Source organism: Vombatus ursinus, unplaced genomic scaffold (assembly GCF_900497805.2).
Source record: "Vombatus ursinus unplaced genomic scaffold, bare-nosed wombat genome assembly UNPS02008961.1, whole genome shotgun sequence".
Classification (NCBI taxonomy): domain Eukaryota; kingdom Metazoa; phylum Chordata; class Mammalia; order Diprotodontia; family Vombatidae; genus Vombatus; species Vombatus ursinus.
The window spans coordinates 52,132-73,980 of record NW_020948739.1 but is presented as its reverse complement, the minus strand read 5'-3'; the positions used below and the strand labels follow the sequence as shown (position 1 = coordinate 73,980).

Below are 21,849 nucleotides of genomic sequence, written 5' to 3'. Positions count from 1 at the left end.
AAACAAATTTGCTTTTTAAACTTCAAAAAAAAATTTGAGAAAAAATGGTTATCCCTTAACTGATTAGAACTGACAACCATAACTGCTGCTAATATTAAATGCTTAACCTTTTCTTAGTAGCAAAGAACTAGAAACAAAAAGTTTCACCACTGACTGTTGTCATTCAGTAGTGTCCAATTCTCCAGTAGTGACCTCATTCGGGGTTTTCCTGGCAAAGATTCTGGAGTGGTTTGTAACTTCCTTCTTCAGTTTATTTTGCAGATGAAGAAAATGAGGCAAACAGGGTTAAGTGACTTGCCCATGGTCATACAGCTAGTGTCTGAGGCCACATTTTAATTCAGGTCTTCCTCACTTCAGGCCCAGCATTCTATCCAGTGTGCCACCTAGTTTACCTAAGCATTGATTGGGGAATTTGGTTAAATCGGTTGCTACAAAAATATTTTATTACTTTACTCTTTGACCCAGCAACACCTTACTAAACCTATACTCTTAAAGAGTTGAGGAAAAAGATCTATGTGTGCAAAAATATTTATAGCAGCTGTTTTCATGGTGGCAAAGAAAAGAGTGTCCCATCAATTGGAGAGTGACTAAACAAATTATGGCATATGAATGTAATGAAATACTATTATCACATAAGAAATGGTGATAGGGCACTTTCAAAGAAACCAGAGAAGATTTGTATGAACTAATGTAGAGTGAAGTGAACATAATGAAGAAAAAAAGTTGTATGATAACAGCACTGTGAAGACAACTTTTTGAAGTATTTTAATAACTCTGACCAACAAAATGAGCAACCACAATTTCAGAAACCTCATGATGAAACACACTACCCACCCTCATGTGATGGGCTCAAGGGTGCAGATGGAAATTTTTTGGACATGCCAAATGAAGGAATTTGTTTTGCTTCACTATGCATATTTGCTACTTTAGATAATTTGTCACAAACAGATCACAGATTGTGGACAGACTACTGTAATTTGGAAATAGCTGTGTTATTGTACACAGAACTAATGCATACTGGTACACACATTCACCCATTGGTGGCATATGCCTGCTTCTAACTCAAAAACATGATGGAAAAAAATCTTAATTATTAGCAAGCCTAATTCTGATGTATGTCTTGTTTGGTTTTTGCAAGTTTTATATTTGTAATGAAAATACTTTACTGTATATTATTCCTACCAAAAAGAAAATGGACTGGCATAGAGTTGAGGCTGGGCTGAAGATCTCTTTTAATTATTTAGTTATCAATCAATAATAACCTGTCACCAGCCCTCATCCCTGCAGACTAACATCCCAATCACCACCAAAACATGCCAATTATAGCACCCCAGCTTTCAGCCATCCTCCCTGGCCATCTAGACCTCTAGAGACCTAGACTTCCTGCCCTGGGGCTGAAGATATCCTAATTGATGAGTCAATAAATACAAATTCACTTAGGTTAGGTCACTATATAAAGCAGTCTCCAAACTATAAGACTATGCTCCCTGGCAATCATGCTGACATGGAAGATGGTAGTGTTAACAGTTTCCTGAGATAGAGGGGTAATTATAATACTACCATTGCTGCTGTAAAGAACATGTCAATAGACTCCCTCTAATTCAACTCATCATCCCTGTGACTTGCCAGATTTAAACACTTTTTCCCGGCCACCAATCCCATCTATGTGCTGTTTCAGGTTATTAGGATATAAGCTTCTTGGGTCAGGGATTGTCTCACTTCTGCACCTGTATCCTCAGCCTTTAGCATAGTGCTTGCCACATAGTAAGCATCTAATAAATGTTTTCCATTGATTCATTTATCACAATAAAAACATCCAAAAAGATCCTGGGTCTTAAGAGGAGGAAAGAAGCAAGGAAGGTGACATGTGCCTTACTTTTGCGTACCAGACACATTTTTTCCCCTACTCAATTGTTTTTCTTTCAGGTCCAGATATCAGTAATGTATTCATCATAACAAAGTTCCACTGCAACAAAATTTGGCTATTCACAGGCACTCATTACCTCACTACCTAAGCTGAATATCGGCTATTTAGTGGAATAAACATAACATATATAGGATCTCATAGCTACAGCTAGAAGTTAACTGTAAAGGTCTTACAGTACATTCAGTCACTTTATACATTCATTTATAGATGAGGAAACTAAGGCCCAAGGAGGGTAAGTAATTTGATCAAAACTGAACAGCAGTAAGCATCAGAGATGAATCAAGGTCCTCTGACTAGAATCAGTGTTCTTTCCACAGTATCTGGGATTTTACAATACATCTATGTATTTTACAAACCAACCAAATTATTTAAGTACCACAAGGAAAACCTAATTCACTTAGATGAAAAGAGAGCAGAAAAAGGCAAAGTCTAAAACTTCAGTAAAAATGATAATGGCAGTCTAAGACATGATACAACTTAGAAAGACACTCTCTTTTATCACATTAGATAATTAACAATGACATCTTTACAAGGTGGATGTACTAAATTTAATTTAGGTTTATCCAGAAAAATAATAGGAACGAAAGTAAGCTGATCATCACAAAATCAAATCTAAACAGAGGTTTAAGATGTTTTCTTATTTAGCATTTCCCAACTATTGGTGAACATTCTATAGCTGTCTTTACTACCTGATGTTAATTTTTTCCAGTTTAAAAGGCTTTTCAAAGGTAACAAAATAACATCTTTACTACAGTGTATAACATGATTCTCACTAATTCAACTTTGTTTCTTAAGATTCCTATCCTGCCCCAAACTTAAATTAGTCCTTATGTATGTTTTAGAAGTACAATCTTTTAAAAATACTTGGGGGGAGAGTTGTTTTTTTGTTTTTGTTTTGTTTTATTTTGTTTTTGCATTTGAAAGTCCATCTTTTATGGTTATTATAGAGATAAAATATGAAATTATAAATCCTAAAATGATGTCTTAGAATTCAGAGGTAGGGAACCTGCGGCCTCAAGGTGTTCCCCATTCCTGTCTTAGATAATCTTCTAATCTTTAACCAAATTTATGATTTGAGGCAAGACAGAAATGGACAAGCCAGAGATGACCACTAGCAATCAGGGTTGCCATCTGCCTTAAATACATCTCAGGAAGTACTCTAGTCCAGTGTGCTGAGCTCCTGCATTAAACCTCACCAAAATATCTTTAAAAACTTTTTTTGTAGCTCTTCAGTGATACTAATTTGAGTTCTAAACTCAAGTTAAGAATCAGTGTCTTAAAGCAGTATACTGAGTTTTTTCCTATTGCTACTCTGTCCTTGAATACATCTGGCTTCTAAAATGGAAAGCTGACCCCTAAATTTGCTAAAATATGACTAGAAACATTGATAGGTCACCTTTAACAAGTTTAAGTAAAATTACTAATTTAACTATTCCTCATAACTACTACTTTCTAACTCTAAATTGTGCACCTATGCATTCAACTCATTGCTCTTGCATTCTTATGCTCTTTAACACATTCATACAGAATCTCAGAAGTTATCTATGCCAAACAAGAATGATCCCTATTAACAACCGTCCCACAATCATACTGAACCTTCCTGAGAGTCAGTCTCCTCTCCTATAAAATAAGGAAGCTGGACTAGATAGTATCTCAGGTCCATTCTAAGTTTTAAATCTATATGATCTCTAACTGCTAAATTTATTATTATCTACATAGAGGTAGGTCCTTCGCAGACCCTTAAACTCATTTAATTACTGTTTCAACTAACAGACAGTAATATTTCATTTATCTTAAAGTGACTTAACTAGCAACCCCTTAACTATTTATGAACAGATAAGAAACCAGAAGCAAGCAATAATGATTTTCTAAGCACTCCAAAGAGATGTCAACTCCTACTAAAAAGAAAGCACTTTAGGATGTCACCCAGAAGCTTTTCATTATTAACTGAGAATAACTTTAACATGTCTGATAATCTGGTATCATGGTTGATGAAGAACTGAAGCAACAAACTGGAGGGCAGGTAGAGGCAAACAAGATGAGGTACATGATAGGATGATTGGTCCTGTCTGCTACTATAATTGTTCCAAAGATGCTTTCAGTGAGCTTACAAAAGATGAACTTGTATCTCAAAACTTTTATTTAGTTACAAAAAGTAGTTGTTTTACCTGCGCAATAAGTCAGCAAAAAATTAAAATATGGAAAAATACTATCCAGACAGACTTTCTCCAGGACTGTTTCTAACTGAACTTCATTAAAAAAACAAAAAACAAAAAACAAGATGAACAACAATAATAGACAGCTGACATACATAATTATTTAAATATCTCATTTATGGTACTGGTTCAAATGCTTTTTATAGTCAAATGAATATAGAATCTTGCATTCTCTGCATCTTAAGTCAACTATCGGATTGTATAGATGTTATCTGCTATAGAATATCATTTGTGAAAGCCTAGCAGTTTCCTTCTCATACTTTCATCAAGGATGCCCTCAGTATGAACACATATCACTCACGTAAAGATGAAAAAGTTGGTATTTTCTCAAAAAAATTTTAAGAGAATAGAGTCTGTATTTTTTTTCCTTAGAGCTCAGTGTGCTCCTCCTCTTCTAGATCTTGAGATCTGATCTTTAAAATACCTACAAAATTGTTTCCTCCAGCACAGATGTCCCCTGCATACACTTGGTCTAATCTAAATATTCTTTCCATCTTTTCCTCAGTGCCATTTCTATTTCCTCAAGCAGCACATAACCAAGCATCTACTCAGAGTATCTTCTCCTGAGATTATCCCACATCACATAACTGCCTAGTGGACATTTTGAAATGGATGTCCTATAAGAATCTTTTTAAATTAATTTTTCTCCTGAACTTAATACACAATAAAATTAGTATTTCCATATACAAAACAGATCAGAAAAAGAGAACTGGACATAAAACCACAAATCTTTACTGCATACATTTGATTATCCTTTTAAGTACATAATAAATTCAACATGTTACTTTCAAAGCTATTCTATTTCTCTGTTTTCCTTCAACCCTTCCTTCTGTGCTCTTCTATGCATTATTTCAGTTATACTTTTTTTTTTCTGGGGGAACAAACAACCCAATCACTAGTCACTCCTCCTAATCAACCTCCTCATAACTGTTTCTAAAAGGGGAAGAAACAAAACCCTTGTAACAAATATGCATAGTAGAAGAAAACAAATTTCTACACTTGCCCTGGATTCCCTCCTCCCCTCCTTTTTTAATCCTTGTTAAAAGAGAAGGCTCAAAGGAATAATTTACCTGTCAGATCTATGGAGAAGAGAAGAATTTATGACCAAACAAGAGATAGAGAACATTATGAAATGCAAAATGGATAATTTTGATTACATTAAATTAAAAAGGTTTTGCACAAACAAGGCCAATGCAACAAAGATTAGAGGGGAAGCAGAAGTCTGGGAAATAATTTTTACAGCGAGTGTCTCTAATAAAGGTCTGATTTCCAAAATATATAGAGAACAGAGGCAAATTCATAAGAATACAAGTCATTCTCCAATTGATAAGTGGTCAAAGGATACAAAACAGGAAGTTTTCAGATGAAGAAATTAAAGCTATCTATAGTCATATGAAAAATGCTCTAAATTACTACTGATTAAAGAAATGCAAATTAAAACAACTCTGAGGTACCTACCACCTCACACCTATCAGACTGGCTAATACGACAGAAAAGAAAAATGATAAATGTTGAAGATGTGGGAAAATTAGAACATTAATGCATTGTTGGTGGAGTTGTGAACTGATTCAACCATTCTTGTAGATTAATATGGAACTATTCCCAAAGGGTTATAAAACTGTGCATACCCTTTGACCCAGCAATACCACTACTGGGTCTGTATCCCAAAGAGATAATAAAAAAGGGAAAAGGACCCACATGAACAAAAATACTTGTACCTGCTCTTTTTGTGGCAGCAAAGAATTGGAAATTTGGAAATTCAGGGGATGCCCATCAACTGGGGAATGGCTGAACAGGTTATGGTTTATGAACATAATGGAATACTATTGTTCCATAAGAAATGATGAGCAGGCTGATTTCAGAAAAACCTAGAAAGACATGAACTGATGCTGAGTGAAGTGAGCAGAACCAGGAGAACATTATAAACAGTAACTGCAACATTGTGAGATGACCAAGTTTGATAGACTTAGATCTTCTTAGCAATACAAGGATCTAAGACAATTCCAAAAGACTCATGATGGAAAATGCTGTCCACAACCAGAGAAAGAACTGTGGAGACGGAATGCAGATCGCAGCATACTATTTTGCTCTTTTTTTAAATTTTTGTTTCTTTCTCGTGGTTTTTCCACTTTATTCTGATTTTACTTTGACAGCATGACTAGTGTGGAAATCTGTTTAATATGACTGTACATGTATAGACTACATCAGATTGTATGCCGTCTTGGGGAGGGGAAGAAAAGGGAGAAAATTTAGAATTCAAAATCTTATAAAAGTGAATGTTGAAAACTAAAAATAAAGAATTATTTTTTTAAAAGAGAGTGGGTTCACAAAGTAGGGGAGAGACTGTGGATATATTTTAATTTGTGATTTTTTTAAAAAAACACACAATACTCCTAGGGCAAATGTCTGTACAAGGAAGCATCTTGATACAAACAGACTATATTCAACCACTTAACAATACTTACTGAGCACTCAATACAATCTAGCGAGGAAGAAAAAACATAAACATCAAATTAAGTCCAAACTCCTCAGTCTAGCATAATACAACTTCAGAAGCCAAAGCAGAAGTGTGTAAACAAAATGTCATCAAGTGTGAAATTCATGTTAGAAAATTTTAAAGAAGGATTCCTGATATTAAAATACCTCTTTAAAAGTACAGACAAGAATTTTAAAACTCCAGGTCCCTCCTTAATGGTTTTGGGGTTTTTTTTTGGCACATTTTACATTTAATTTATTATTTAGTAAATATTTTAATACAACGTCTGTCGTGCTCTTAAAATATCTAATACAAAGAGGCAAAATGATTTTCTAAAGAAATGTAACACTGAGAAAAGAAGTGCTCCCAAAAACTGAAGATGTGTTCTTCCCATTGCAAATATGATCCTTAATATAATCTTGTGGGTAGGTAAGCCCTACAGCTCAGGCTCAAAGGCCATTTGTTGAAGATATAAATTACACTAGGATCCTCTTGAGAGCTGAGACTTTGTTGCCCTTCTCTGTATCCCCAGCACTAAAGTACAGTGCCTAGCACAAAATGAAGCATTTAATAAATGGGACAAATGACTTTTTCTTCAAAGTTCTTTCCAACTGAATTATGAGATCTATCCTATCAGTAAATTTAACTAATTTAAATACAGCTGTTGAGTGGCACAGAGAGTAAATGGAAAGGGTACTGGGTTATATAACCCAAAGCCATAGGTTTTGGCCCCAACACTGTTACTAATTTATCATAACATTCCTCAAGTCTCTTTACTTTCCTATACTCTGTAAATTAAGCATTACACTAAAATATACCTAGGGTCTCTTTCAGTTTTCAAGTTTTATGGCCCATCAACTTATTTCCAGATTTTGAACCAATGCTAATTTGTAATTACATTAACAATATAATACTATATTTGGAACCTGAAAGAAACATTTAAAAAGAAAGAGGAACAAGATGAAGGGTGGGGAAGATTATATACTCCCTAGGGTCAGTTTATTTTAGGGTAGACTGCTTCCGCTTCTCTTTTGACAAATCAACTAATTAGGGATGAAAAGCCATTTTACAAATTACATTTTATTTTATCTAATAGCTAATAAAAGGAAGGTTTTTAGCTCTAGAGTTTACAATGCTACAATGAATAAAATCAAAAGAGCAGGCTATTTTTCTTGGGACAGTCATACTCTTTATTTAATAATTACTACTCTGAAAAATCACTTGCTTTAAGGCTTTTAAATCTTGTGAGCTCTGGATGACCAGTTAATGACTTTACATATTCCTTTTAATGAGAGAATATGCTATTTGGATGGAATTCTTCAAGTTAACTCAAAGTTAGTCCCAGAACAGGGACTTCAATTACAAGGTTTTATATTTGCTGATCTAAAAGAGAATGCCAGCCATACAAAAGAAGTGCCTTTAAAATATATGATCTAATGAAATTAAAAAGCATTTGAATAAATACTGTTAAAACCTTCAGTGCTTTTTTAATTAAAAAAGATGCTCAACATTAACTTGTTTATACAGATCATTACACATCTCATTTTTATTGCTCAAAGGCAATTTAATTAAACAAGCATTGCAATCTACTGTCTAAGAAACAAAAAAGTTTCTGTCCACAAGGAGCTTACATTCTATTAGACGAATTGAACTGTTTGAAAACTTGAAAAATTTCACTGGAAACATTACTATATTAACAACTATATAAATTATATTATAAACATATAAATTGTTTTATTTATTAAATTTTATATCCAAAAGCAAAAAAGAACCAATTCCCCTCTCTTCCCCTATCACCAATTGAAGACTTGTGGCAAAACAGCTATCTTATTCTTATAAAAAAAATGGCCAAGTACTTTATTCCACAGCACAAAATTGTCATACCTTTTATTTATAGAGATCACATTAATCTGAGTTTGATATGAAAACTATTTTAGCAAAACCAAAAATTATGTAATGAGTTCAAATTTATTTTAATATAAAGTTAATATGTAGTGTTGAATAGAAAAGTAACATTTGTCACATTCTCAAATGTGCTTTCATAGCCTTATATTTAGTTTTCTCAACCCAGTTGAGAGAATTTCAGATTTACAATTTCAAAAATTATCATTTGCTACATATAAAGGTTTTATAGTAATATATTCTGTCTCCAGGATACCTATGCCTGTTACCAAGAGAAGCAAACTCTTCTAGCCAGTTGACAATCATTTATTAAAGTATTTACCAAATGCTGGGGATAAAAAAATAAAAGCAAAAACAGTCTCTGCCATCAAGGAGCTCACTTTCTAATGAAAGAGCAACATGGTTACCTACAAGATATATAAAGTAGATGGAATGTAAAAAGGCACTAGGAGGGGATTAAGAAGGTCTTCTAACAAAAGATGGGATTTGAACTGAGCCTTTAAAGAAACCAGGGAAGAAAGCTAAGGGGCAGAGAACATTTCAGACATGGGAGACAATCAGTACAAAGATAAGGAGACACTAGGTGGAGTGCCTTTTAAAGAAACCGCAAAAACTGGATGTATCGCGGGGGGGGGGGGGGGGGGTACAAAGTGTGATAATCTGAAAAGGTGGAAAAGGGTCTAATTGTGAAGAACTTTAAAATTCCAAACAGAAAACTTCATATTTGATTCTGCAGGTAACTGCGAGATGGGGGTAGGCGAGTTGGGATGGAGAGACCAGTGGTTTTAAAAATCATTTTGACAGATAAGTGGAAGATGAAATGGAAGGAGAAAAACGAGACAAGGAGACTAATTAGAAGGCTAGCTACTTCTTCAATAGTCCAGGAGAGAGGTGATGAGGGCCGGAACTAAATGTTAATAAAGATGTACAGAAAAGAGGTGAAGGCAGAAATGACAAAATCTGGCAACATATGGAATATGTGGGATGAGAACAAAGAGTCCAAGATGGTATCTGAAAAGGAGTCCAAGGATGGTGGTGCCTTGGACAACAAAAAGGAAGTTTGGAAAAGGAGTCTTGGGAAAAAAATGAATATTTGGAAATGCTGAGTTTGAGATGCCCAAAAAGCAAATGGTAAAGTAGGGCTATAGCCCAAGAGAGAAATTAGGGATGCATATATAGATCTGGTAATCAACTACATGCTATTGTCATTTTTAAGTCACATCTGACTCTGCGACCCCATTTAAGGTTTTCTTGGCAAAGATACTGGAGTAGTTCCCATTTCCTTCTCCAGTTCATTTTACAGATGAGGAAACTGAGGCAAATGGGTTTAAGTGACTTGCCCAGGATCATACAGCTAGTAAGTTTATGAGGTCAGATTTGAACTCAGGAAGATGAGTCTTCCTGACTCCAGGCCTGGCACTCTACCCACTATGCCATCTAGCTGCCCCCTATCAACTACACAGAGATGATAACTGAACCACGGAAGCTGATGAGATCATCAAATTTACAATGACGAGAGGAGAGAGCCCAAGATAGAACCCTGAGGATACTAACTGATTAATGATGAATAGGAGTGACATGAAGAACCAGCAAAGCAGAGTGAGAAGGGGCAGTCAGAAAGACATGAAGAGAACCAGGGGACCAACATCATAAAATCCAGAGGGGAGAAAGGATCCAAGAGAAGGTGTGTAAAACTCTGCAGTAAGGTATAGAAAAATAAAGACTGAGAAAAAGCCATTAGATTTAGCAAGTAAAAGATTATTGGTAACTCTGGAGAGATCTGTTTTAACTGAATAAGGTTGGAAGCCATATTGCAGAGGGTTTAGAAGAGTGGGAGTAGAGGAAGTGGATGCACATAGCGTAGATGACTTTCTTAAGGTATTTACAAAGTGGGTTAGCCCCCTCCCATTAGGATCCATTGTACTAATAGTAATACAGTATTAGTAATATCATAATGCTATTAAACTGCACTAAGACTTTTGGGGCACCCTGTATATTCTACATTTGCTTTATATTGAAGCATCCTGCTTAAATAAAGCCATGCTTCTTTAATACCAACTAAGGTGAACAAATTCCTCAAAATTAACACTCAATGGCCAATATCAGAGAACACACAAATGGCCAACATACAAACTTCTTGATCACAGCTCTAATAGAATACTTCATCACCTACCTCATGAGTAGGGTAGCTTATTCTTTCCGTTAGTTTCACTGTTATGTTTTTGGAGAAAATAGGGAGTAGGTAGGAACAAGAAGAGGTCATCCAGAAGTTTGATAAAAATATACTTAAAAGGACTGGCAAAAAGATTTTAAGAGAAAACATGTCTCTCCTTAAGCCAGCTTTCTCTCCACAGCTTTCCTTTGCATTTTACTTCATATCCTCTTCTAACAACAGCCTTCCTCTGTTAGTCTTATCCCACATTTCCTAGTCTGAGCATCTAAGACTTGGTTACCACTTGGTTAGGAAAAACAAAGGTTGAGTTAATGCAGGTCATTAAAAATAGTGTCTGAATAAATAGGCAAAGTTTATGAATAGTTTTTTAAGAAATTTATTCATACTAAAAGCTCCTCCAACTCACTAATAAGTGAAAAAAACATTCATCAAATAATTACTACATTATGTGCTAATTTCTAATGATGCAAAAATTGAGGAAACTGAGGCGGAAAGAGGTTAAGTGACCTGCCCAGGATCACAGAGCTAGTATGTGACTAAGGCAGGATCTGAAGCAGGTCTTCCTAAGTCCAAATCCAACTCCTTAATCTACTATACCACCCAGCTGTCTTTTGCTTTAAGCTAATGTGTCCTCTGGTCGTACAAGAAAAGAAACATCAGTTAGGATGCATGAAGTGTGTTCTTAAGTGAGTAATGACCTACACAGGGCATATAACCTGAAGCTGTTTCCAGGTGTCATATGTGAAGGGGAGGTGGGAGTGGAGGGGTGTCCAGGTGCTACACATGAAATAAAATTTAAAAAAAAACATAATAAATTAAACTCAATTGCAAAAAAGTGATTGTCCCAATGATAACAGAACTAGGAACTATACTATGAATGCTATTAAATGGAGGGGAAAAAAGACCTATTTGTACACAAATATTCATAGCATTATTTGTAATAATGAAAACTGAGACCATAAATTGTGGGACATACTCTACGCCTGGGAAATATCTAAACAAATTGTGATAGATGAGTATTATTTCATCATTATAAACAAAACAACAAAATAAACAACAAATGTCAAAACATAAAAACTTTAAATGGGGTCACAGAGTCAGACATGACTTAAAAACAACAACAATAGCATGTAGTTAATTCCCAGATCTACATATGCAGCCCTAATCTCTCTCTTGGGCTAGAGCCCTACATTACCACTTGCCTTTTGGGCATCTCAAATTCAGCATTTCCAAATACTCATTTTTTCCCCAAGACTCCTTTTCCAAATTTCCTTATTGCTGTCCAAGGCACCATCATCTTTGGACTCCTCTGCCTCCTGTCTTCCTTTAAGTCCCAGTTAAAATCCCAGCTTCTAAAGAAAGTCTTTTCTGAGCTCTTAATTTGCAGTGCTTTCCCTCTGTTGATTATCTCTAATTTATCCACAACACAGCTTATTTGTACATAGTTGTTGGGCATGCTGTCTTCCCTATTGGAATGTGAACTCTATGAAAGCAGGAATTGTTGCCTTTCTTTATATATACTCCAGAGCTTAGAATGATCTTTGGAACATAGGACACACTTAATAAGCATTTACTGATTAACTTTAGTGTGGGGCTTGAAGTCAGAAAGATCTGTATTCAAATCCCACATTTACTATACCTCGGTGACCTTCAGCAAGTCTTAGAATCTGTTTTCCTCATCTTTAAAATGGGCATTGTAACTGAAACTAAATGTTGTCATGAGGATCAAATAAAATATGTAAATGCCAACAATCATTATTATCCCCCTGCAATGCTGGTTGCTCCTTCCATTATTATAATAAAATAACTGACATTTATATATCATTTTACCTACCTAAGATGTGGATACTACAGGTATTACAATTTTACAGATCAGACTAGGACACTGAAGCTTAAAGAGGTTAAGTGACTTGCCCAGGGTCACACAGATATCCTAAGTGTCAGAATTTAAATCTGGGAATTCCTAGCTCAGACTCCAGAACTATTCATTAGGTCACCATCATCATTATTATGTAATTATGTAAGAGTACTTGGAGAACACTGCTAGTAAAAATTTAAAGTTCTCCATTGTTTTGCAACTGCAAGCACACATGCAGATATTATCCCTATTACTTCTTGGAACTACATGAAATTTATGCTTCGGGCCAAATTTGACACAAAGATCACTGGTTTCCCCACCCTCACTCTATAGGGATACTAGCGCACCAATTGTATACCTGCTTAAGACTACTGGTGATGCTTGTTATTATAATGGATTACTCATAACCAGAAAAGGGGCATCACCTACTCCCTAAGGAATGTTTACAACATTTATTTTATTCCAGTGTGCTGCTCCTTCCACCAACTATATACAGGCTGTCATTTCTCAGCAGCATGGTTTAGCAACATTTAGTCATATATAATTAAAACTCAAGTTTTAATACCTCAGTAGTAAATCCTCCAAGTGTCCTTTTGAAAAATAAAATAAAGTAATAAAGTGTATATCTTAAAATTACTACTCTCCCAAAGCAAATGTCACATTGTTTTTGCCAACTTGAGAACTTGATACTGCTGTAAAATGCAGATTTATGGTCATTTTACTATGTCTCAATTTTGAATTTATTATTTTTTTCTGGATTTGGGGTTTTGTGATGAGTCCTAGATAAATCAAAATTCTTCATTTTATTTTTTTTTAGGCAATTGGGGTTAAGTGACTTGCCCAGGGTCACACAGCTAGTAAATGTCAACTGTTTGGTCTGAGACCGAATTGGAACTCAGGCCCTCCTGACTTCAGAGCTGGTGCTCTATCCACTGCGCCATCTACTTGCCCCTTTCTTTTTTTTCTTTTTTAAAAATTCTTTAATTTTACATGAGATTTTCACCAATTGAATTATTCTTACTGCCTTCAAGCAGTTTATAAATGATGAGTCAAAGGAAGATAAAATATCCATAAAATATCCATACAAGATAATCTGAAGAAGGAGAAAGTAACAAATGGAAGGATCAGGAAAGGTTGTACATAAGAGCTAGACTAGAAATAAACTTTAAAGGAAGTTAAGGCTCCTAAGAGATTGAAGTAAGAAGGGAATATACTATAATACAAGCACCAAAAGATAGGCTGTGGGAAATAATAAAGGAGATTGGAATACAGTTTAGGGAACAGAAAGTAGGTCAGCTTGGCTAAAAGAATACGAAGGGGAGTTCTGTGAAATAAAATTGGAGTGGGCAGGCTGAAGTCAGATTGTGAAAAAGCTTTAAATACTAGTCTGTGCAATTATCTTAGAAGTTATAAGGGGACAATGAAAATTTCTGAGTGAGGGAGTGACAACCATTATTCACATTATACCAACCAAACACAAAGTCAGATACCAGAGCACCAATTATATACCTGTGCTTTAAGATTATCTTGGTGATTGTTTTTTTTTGTTTTGGTTTTTTGCTAGATAATGGGGTTAAGTGACTTGCCCAGGGTCACACAGCTAGTAATGTTTTGTGTCTGAGGCTGCATTTGAACTCGGGACCTTCCTTCCAGTCCTAAAATTCTATGATCCTATGATCCTTATGACTTGTCCCCTTGCCATTTCCAGGCCTTCCTTTGGCCACCATCATTCTGCAACTTCTACTTTGAAGACTTTCTCACACTGTCAAGGTCCTAGCTATTGCTATCTTCAAGGCCACTTACACTGCCTCAAAAGAAGTTCAGCACCTGGATTCCTCTCCACCAAATCTCCTGCCCTCGAGACTTGAGAAGTCCCCTAGAACACCAATGCAAAGGTAACTCCCGTGACCTATATCGTCACTCTAATTCCAAGAGGGCAATACTACGTTAAACACAAACTGTTTCACTTCCATGATGACAAACTATGAAATTCCTCTCGTAGCTTTCTTGTCCTTCCATCTCTCCATCTGTGTATTTTTTTTCTTTTCTTCTTTTAAATCGTTTTCCTGTGACTTTAAAATGTGTGGAAAATTTTACATCTATCTAGTCCTTTCTCCATGCCTTTCTCCTAAGGTTAAAACAGGCAGATACAAAACATTTCTAGAACTTTCAACATTGGACCTTTAATCCTTTTAATTGTATTTGCCTCTGACTCACTTCTAAACCCATCCTTCAAACTCACCACAACCTAATACTACCTTCTATCCTTTCCTGATTCTGACTCCACTTTATTCACTTCAAAGTTCAACTAACTTACTGTCTTGAATTCAATTCTACAAGCACTTGTTACTTGCTCACTTGCAATTTAAATTTCATCCTTGACACCTTCCTCTCTCTTACCCCCTACATCCAATCCGATTCCAAAGTCCATTTCACTTTGCAACAATTCAAATACTCCCTCTTCTCTCTGATACTGCCACCATTCCAATTCAGGGCTGTATCACCACAAGCCTGGACTACTGCAATAGCCTGCTTGTTGGTCACCCTGCCATAAGTCTCTCCCTACTCCAGTCTAACCTTCGTTCAGCTGCCAAACTGATTTTCCTGAAGTGAAAGTCTGACCAAGTGTATCAGTCTGTCTCTTTCTCCGTCTGTCTGTCTGTCTCTCTCTCCACACACACACACACACACACACACACACATCCAACTGAAACGGTTCCTTATCATCTAATGACCCTCACATATTGGCTTAATTTTAAAATGTAATGTTATTTATGTTATTGTATTTTTATTTATTTTGTTAAATATTTCCCAATTACATTTTAATTTGATTCTGGCCCCACTCAGAAGTGTTGTCAGCAACATGTGGCAGACTGGTATGTTTGGCACCTCTGACCTACTAGATCAAATAACATCTTCTGTTTGCCATTCTGAGTAATTCATAACCTAGCCCTTTCCCCCCACCTTTCCAACTTTCTTACACCTTACAGCTCCCCCACCCTCACTCCCTGCCTCCTCACATATTCTCTGTTCTAGTGACACTGGCCTCCTTGCTCTTTCCCAAACAAGACATTCCGTGTCTCAGTTCCAGACATTTTCTCTGGTTATCCGTCATGCCTGAAATGCTCTTCCTTCTCATCTCTGCCTCTTGGCTCCCCTGATGTCTAGGCTAAAATTCCACCTACAAGAAGCCTTTCCCAATTCTAGTGCCTTCTCTCTGTTGATTACTTCCTATTTATTCTGTATATAGCTTGTTTGCATGTTGTCTTTCCCATTAGATTGTGAGCTCCAAGAGGGTAGAGACTGTCTTTTGCCTTTCTTTATATCCTCAGCTTAGCACAGTGCCTGGCACAAAGAAAGTACTTAATAAATGCTTATTGATAGGGGCAGCTAGGTGGTGCAGTGGATAGAGCACTGGCCCTGGAGTCAGGAGGACCTGAGTTCAAATCCAGCCTCAGACACATAACATTCACTAGCTGTGTGACTCTGGGCAAGTCACTTAACCCCAATTGCCTTGGGAAAAAAAAATGCTTATTGACTATCAACTGTGTACTATGTTGAACTACGTTGAATACTAAGAATGAAGATAAAAAGAAAACTTTAGTCCCTGCCATCCAAGAACTTCCATTCTACTAGGGGAAAATACACATGCAGAAAAAAGTAAATACAAAATATACCATTTGAGGGAGGGGAGGCATTAGTGACTGAAGGATCAGGATAGACTTCCTGAAGAAGGTGACCAGAGCTGAACTATGATGAAAGCTAGGAATACTAAAAGGTAGAACTGAGGACAGACTGCATTACAGGAACAGAGGGCAGCCAGTGCTACGACATGGAAACACAGAGATGTAACGTCATGTATGGGGAAACAGGAAATACACAGAGCAGATGAAGGAAAGCAATGAGCAAAAAGTAGGCTGGAACCAGATTGTGAAGGATTTTAAAAGTCAAAAAGAAAGATCTGTGTTTCCAAGGCAAGAGATAACCACTGGAGTTTCTTAAGCAGGGAAAGAGAGACACAGAACTGTGCTTCAGGAATTTCAATTTGAGGGCTGTTTAGAGGACAGAATGGAGAGGTGAAAGACTGGAGGCAGGGAGACTAATTAGGAGTCATGCAATAGTCCAGGGAGAAGTGAAGTAGGCCTGAATTAGTGTGGTGGTCAGGAGTACAGAAGGGTTCAGATGCAGATGGGATATATACGTGGAGGTAAGAAAAACACCCACCATTATCCCTCTTGGCCCTTACTCAGAGTTTCTGAAATATCCCCATTACAACATACCTCATAACTGGTCATTCTGCCTCTGCTTGAAGACCTCCAAAGATGGAAAATCTACTACCTTCCTGGCATTCATGGTACAAAGGAAGAGCAACAGATTTTGAAGAGGATCTTGCTTCAAATCCTTCATTTGCTCTTTACTGCTTGACTAACCTTGAACAAGACACTTAGCTTCTCTGGGTCTTAGTCTCCTTACCTACAAAATAAGGAAGTAACTATATGGGATCTAAAGTTTCTTACAGCTCTCTTTTTTTCTAACAGCAAACCTGTTTTCCTCTTTGCAACTTCCACCCATTGCTCCCAGTTCTGACCTCTGCCAAACAGAGCAAGTCTAATCACTGGGGATCCACATAACCCTTCAAATACAGGAAGACAGCTATTATGATTTCTCAAGTTTTCTTTTCTCCATAAATTGCTATTCCTAAAAGTTATAGATGAATTGTGGGATCAGCATCCACAGTTTTCCCTGTGCCAGGACATCATAAGTCTGGTCCCTGAAAAAATATTTTTTTTGTTAATTTGCCTTGAAAGAGTTAAATATCAGGGGGAGCTAGGTGGCACAGCGGATAGAGCACCGGCCCTGGAGTCAGGAAGACCTGAGTTCAAATCCAGCCTCAGACACATGATACCTACTAGCTGTGTAACCCTAGGCAAGTCACTTAACCCCAATTGACTCACCAAAAAGAAAAAAAAAAGCTGAAGGTCAACATTGGACTAGCTGGCTGCTCTAGTCCATTCCAACTCTAAAAAAGTTGCAATTCTGTCTTTTGAGACTTGCTTGGGGCATTGAGAGGTTAAGTGAATTGTCCAGGGATGAAGAATCAGAGGTAGGATTAGACTCCCTCTATCCGCTATGCCACACTGCCTCTTCTTTTGTTGCTTATTTACAAGATAAAAGCAAAATTTTTGATGACTGAAAATTATGAGAATCACTTAAAACGTCTTTTATGCAACCATTAGAATTTTACAGAGTACTTAGTCACTGATATAATAATCACAAACAAAAATGTAGACTTATTCAAAGATGTATGATGTCCAAACTGCACATGATTCATGTATAAGGGTCACTCTTGTCCCTTCTACAATGACCAGTAGTTTTGCTCAACTTTTCATCAAGAACTGTTTCAGTGGACTTACATAGCCTATCTTTGCATTCTGTCCAACTTCAGTCTTTACTTTTTAGTGATTTTATCATTGAACAGAATGCCAGAATGTTTTACTGTCACTACCACTACCTATCAATCGCTACTTTGCACTGTTGAAGACTGTAACTTTACATGCCTTTCAAAGTATTTCTTCTCTTTAGTTTACAAAACAATTGTATTCCTTCCAGCTCATCCTACAAACTGCCTTAATGAAACATCTACTACTATCTTTCATATAACTAACTCAAAAATTCAATACATTCAATTCAACCAGCATTTTTACTGTTCTAGGTACTAAGTAAGAGTGAGAATGAGCTGTGCCACACATGTCTCTCTCTCCGATGTCCCTGCCAATTAGGATGGGGAGCCCTACTCCAGTAGCTCAAGGGGTGACACCCCTAGTCTTACAAGCTACCATTTCTCATTAGCCTCAGTATTAAAGTCTCCAAAGGACTTCTATCAGTCTGGTATCTGGTGTCCCCATTATAGCAAAATTGTTAGGTTTATTATTTCCTTGGTATAGCACGAAACAAAGTTGGCTGGGGCAATTTTAGTGAGGGATGTCTATACAATCATTATGAAGATCCACTACTTCCCTTTTGTTACTGGTGTAGAGTTGAGTTGAAGTAACTGCACCCTCCTTGATATCTACAAGACTTCTACAAATATTTAAGTAATTGTAGTTTTAATATTGAGTCACCAAAGTCAGCTAAAGAAATTCAAAATCAGCCTTCTGAAGTTTCCAAATAGACTTCTGAGTATATCTATGCATTTAAAATTACCTCAGCGCATTGGATAAAGCACTAGTCCTGAAATCAGGAGCACCTGAGTTCAAATCTGACCTCAGACCGAACACTTCACACTAGCTGTGTGACCCTGGGCAAGTCACTTAACCCCAACTGCCTAAAAATTAATTAATTAATTAATTAAAATGACCTCAGGAGAAAGCAAATTGTATTGTATTTCACTGAATTCATGGCACCATATTAAGGATTCAGCATACAGACAAGATATACCTCCTATGTTCAAGATTAGGATTAATAAACAAACTAAAACAGATGTTTAGGGAGAACTGATTTCAAGTCAGGAAAGATGGATTTTCAGTGAGTCTGTGAAAAGGTGAAATATAGTGAACACATGGGAGAACATTCTACAGGATGTCTAGAAGTCCTACAGCGGAGATGCCCTCAGTTTTGTTTAGTTTTTTTCAACAGTGGGCTACATGGTCAGAAATCTAAGCTATGTATACAAGTCTGATTTATTCATTTCCAATAATGTAAAGAGAGACAGCAAGGAAGAGAGGACAGAGAGTCAGCCTTGACCCAGAAACACCTGGATACAAATTCTGCCTCTGACACACTTACTTTGTGACCATACACAAGTCATTTCATCTCTCAATGCTCTAGGCAACTCTATTATACTCTTAAGTCGCAGAGAAGGTGTCTACCTGGCTTAATAGAAGGAATTTTCTCACCCAGGAGTTCATGACATCAATGAAATCAAAGATCTAGTCTAGCCCTAGCCATGACAACAATGAATGTTACCTACACAAAAAATGATGGATTTACAGCAGTAACACAAAAGCAATCAATCTTATTCATTAGAAAGGATACCATTACAGGCCTAGTGCCAGTCATTATCCAATTTTTTCCAAGTCAGTGTGAATATTGATATTTAATAGATATAACCATTCTTGAAAACTGAGCTGTACTTAATAAGTAGTCTGAGACACAAATTGTGGATTCAATGGACAGTGGAAAGGGAAAAAACTATTAAGTGTATTTAATACACAGTGACAAGAATTTCAAAGGTCAACTAACCTAACTATAACTACTGTGAGACACTAAGATTCAGTTAAAGGTAACACACACACACACACACACACACGCATGCACACAAAGAGCAATTTCATTCTCACAACTCAGGTGAACTGCAGCACATTTCTGATCAAAATGACGCCTTAAAAAAACAATTTCATTCAGTACATCAGGGTGTGTAGGACAAAGGAAAAAGCAATGGATGTGCAGGTAGAGCACCTAGATTAATATTCTGCCTTCTGTCTCTGTGACTTTGGACAATTTGCAACCTCCCGAGGTAAGTTTCTTAACTGTAAAATGAGGAGGTTGGACCAGATCCAGATGGCCTCCTCCCCTACTTTCCAGATCTCTATGATCAATTGTTTCTCAGGGATTAATTCTAAGGATACTTAAATCCTTCATTGTATTACCGTTTTTAAATATCCTATTTTAGTTTTTTTTATTCTTAAGCAAATTGGTTATTGATGTTGCTAAGTATTAAATTTAATAAAAATGTAATGTTTAACATAGTTCAATTCAGAGCTTGAACAAAGGAAAAATTAATTCGGGGTTTCATAACGCTGAATAACCTCAACTCCCTATTAGGTACCAGAGGTCAAAAAAGAGATAAATATACTGAACTAGGAATGTGGTACACACGCAGCTCCCAGAAACTAGTGAAAAATTACTTGTCAGTGTTTAACTCACTTCACCTTATTTCGAGGACAACAGGTCTAAACACGTTTTTTTTTGTCTAAATGTCTTTAAGCTATCTTCGACTGTATAAGAAAAAAGTCAACTCCCACAAAAAAAAAAGCCAACTACCATTTTAACGTAATTTGCAATATTATACAGTAAAGATATATAGGTAATGGCCCTGGTTAATCGCAATCTGTACACTCTTTTCTACAACCAACCAAAGCCTGCGAGGGGCTTTATACAATGCCACAGATAATAGGACAGAGCCTGGCAAAACACCACCCTGGGTTTTAAAAGCCTCCAAAGAAAGAATGCCCGGGGAACCACCGGCTGTCTGCATCGGAGAAAATCCGGGGGCGCGAGCAAGCCGAGGAGAAGGTCTCCCCCACCCTGGGAGCCCAAGCCCCCGCGACGAGGCGGACGCCGCTTCTTCCTCTAGCCGGCAGAGATTGGCTCCCCGTGACCCGCTCCGCGGGACACCCGGTCTCTGAGGCCGGGGACGTGCTCCCGGGGCGCGCGCTCGGGCCTCCAGCGTGGGGAACCGGAGGTCCGGGGCCGGACGGGGGCGCCGAGGCGGGCTGGGCGGGACGGAAGCCTCGGCGGCCGCCCCTTCCCTCGGCCCCCGGCCCCGGATAGGCAGGGCTCCCGCGCGCCCGGCCCGAGGCGGGAGGGGGCAGCCGGGCGCCCCGTTTTCCCCAGACCCCAACATGGCGCCGGCCGCCGCCGCCGCCGCCCGGGAGGGGGGAGGACGACGGCTCTCCGCGCCGGGGAAGAGCTCGGAAAGTTTCCCTTCGAAACCGCCGGAGGCACCTACCCGGACCGACGCCCGGCGGCAGTCAGCGAGGCTCGAGAGCTTCCTGGTAACCGGGAATGAGGAGCGGCCGGCGGCAGGCGGGTCCCCGCCCGGCCGCCCTCCCCCGGGGGCAGCGCGAGCCCCTCTCCAAGAGTACGAGCGGACGCCGCGGAGGAGGAGGAGGGGGAGGAGGCGTCGCAGCCGCCGATCCCGATCCGGACCCGCCGAGCCGGGAGCGCGGCGGGCGGCCGTTCGTTCACAGGTGACTCTTAACCGACGCTCCCGAGACTCCCCCGACCCCCGCCACCACCACCTCTTCCTCCTCCTCCTCCTCCTCCTCCTCCTCCTCCTCCTCCTCCACTAGTCAACTGCGAACTCAACCGCCTCCTCCGCGGCGGCGCGTGCGCGACTGCCGACGCGCGCACGAACTTCAGAGCGCACCCACCCCGCCCTCGAGGCGCGCGGGAGGCGGGGCGAGCTGCGGAGGCCCCGCCCTCCCCGGGGTCGGGAAAGGGTGGGGTTGGACAAGAGCGAGGAAGGGAGGGTCCTGACGCCATTTTGGGCAGGGCTTGAGAATTTCGTCCTCC

General features: G+C 38.3%; 1 protein-coding gene across 1 annotated transcript in view; it reads right to left on the bottom strand.

Annotated features, from left to right (window-relative positions):
• The window catches only part of PLEKHF2 (pleckstrin homology and FYVE domain containing 2), a 29,087-nt gene extending 7,693 nt beyond the window's left edge, over positions 1-21,394 (bottom strand). The window contains exon 1 of the mRNA XM_027849929.1: positions 21,284-21,394. The gene's annotated coding sequence lies outside the window, so the exon portion shown is untranslated. The remainder of the gene's footprint in view (positions 1-21,283) is intronic.
• Between the last annotated feature and the right edge of the window lie 455 nt (positions 21,395-21,849).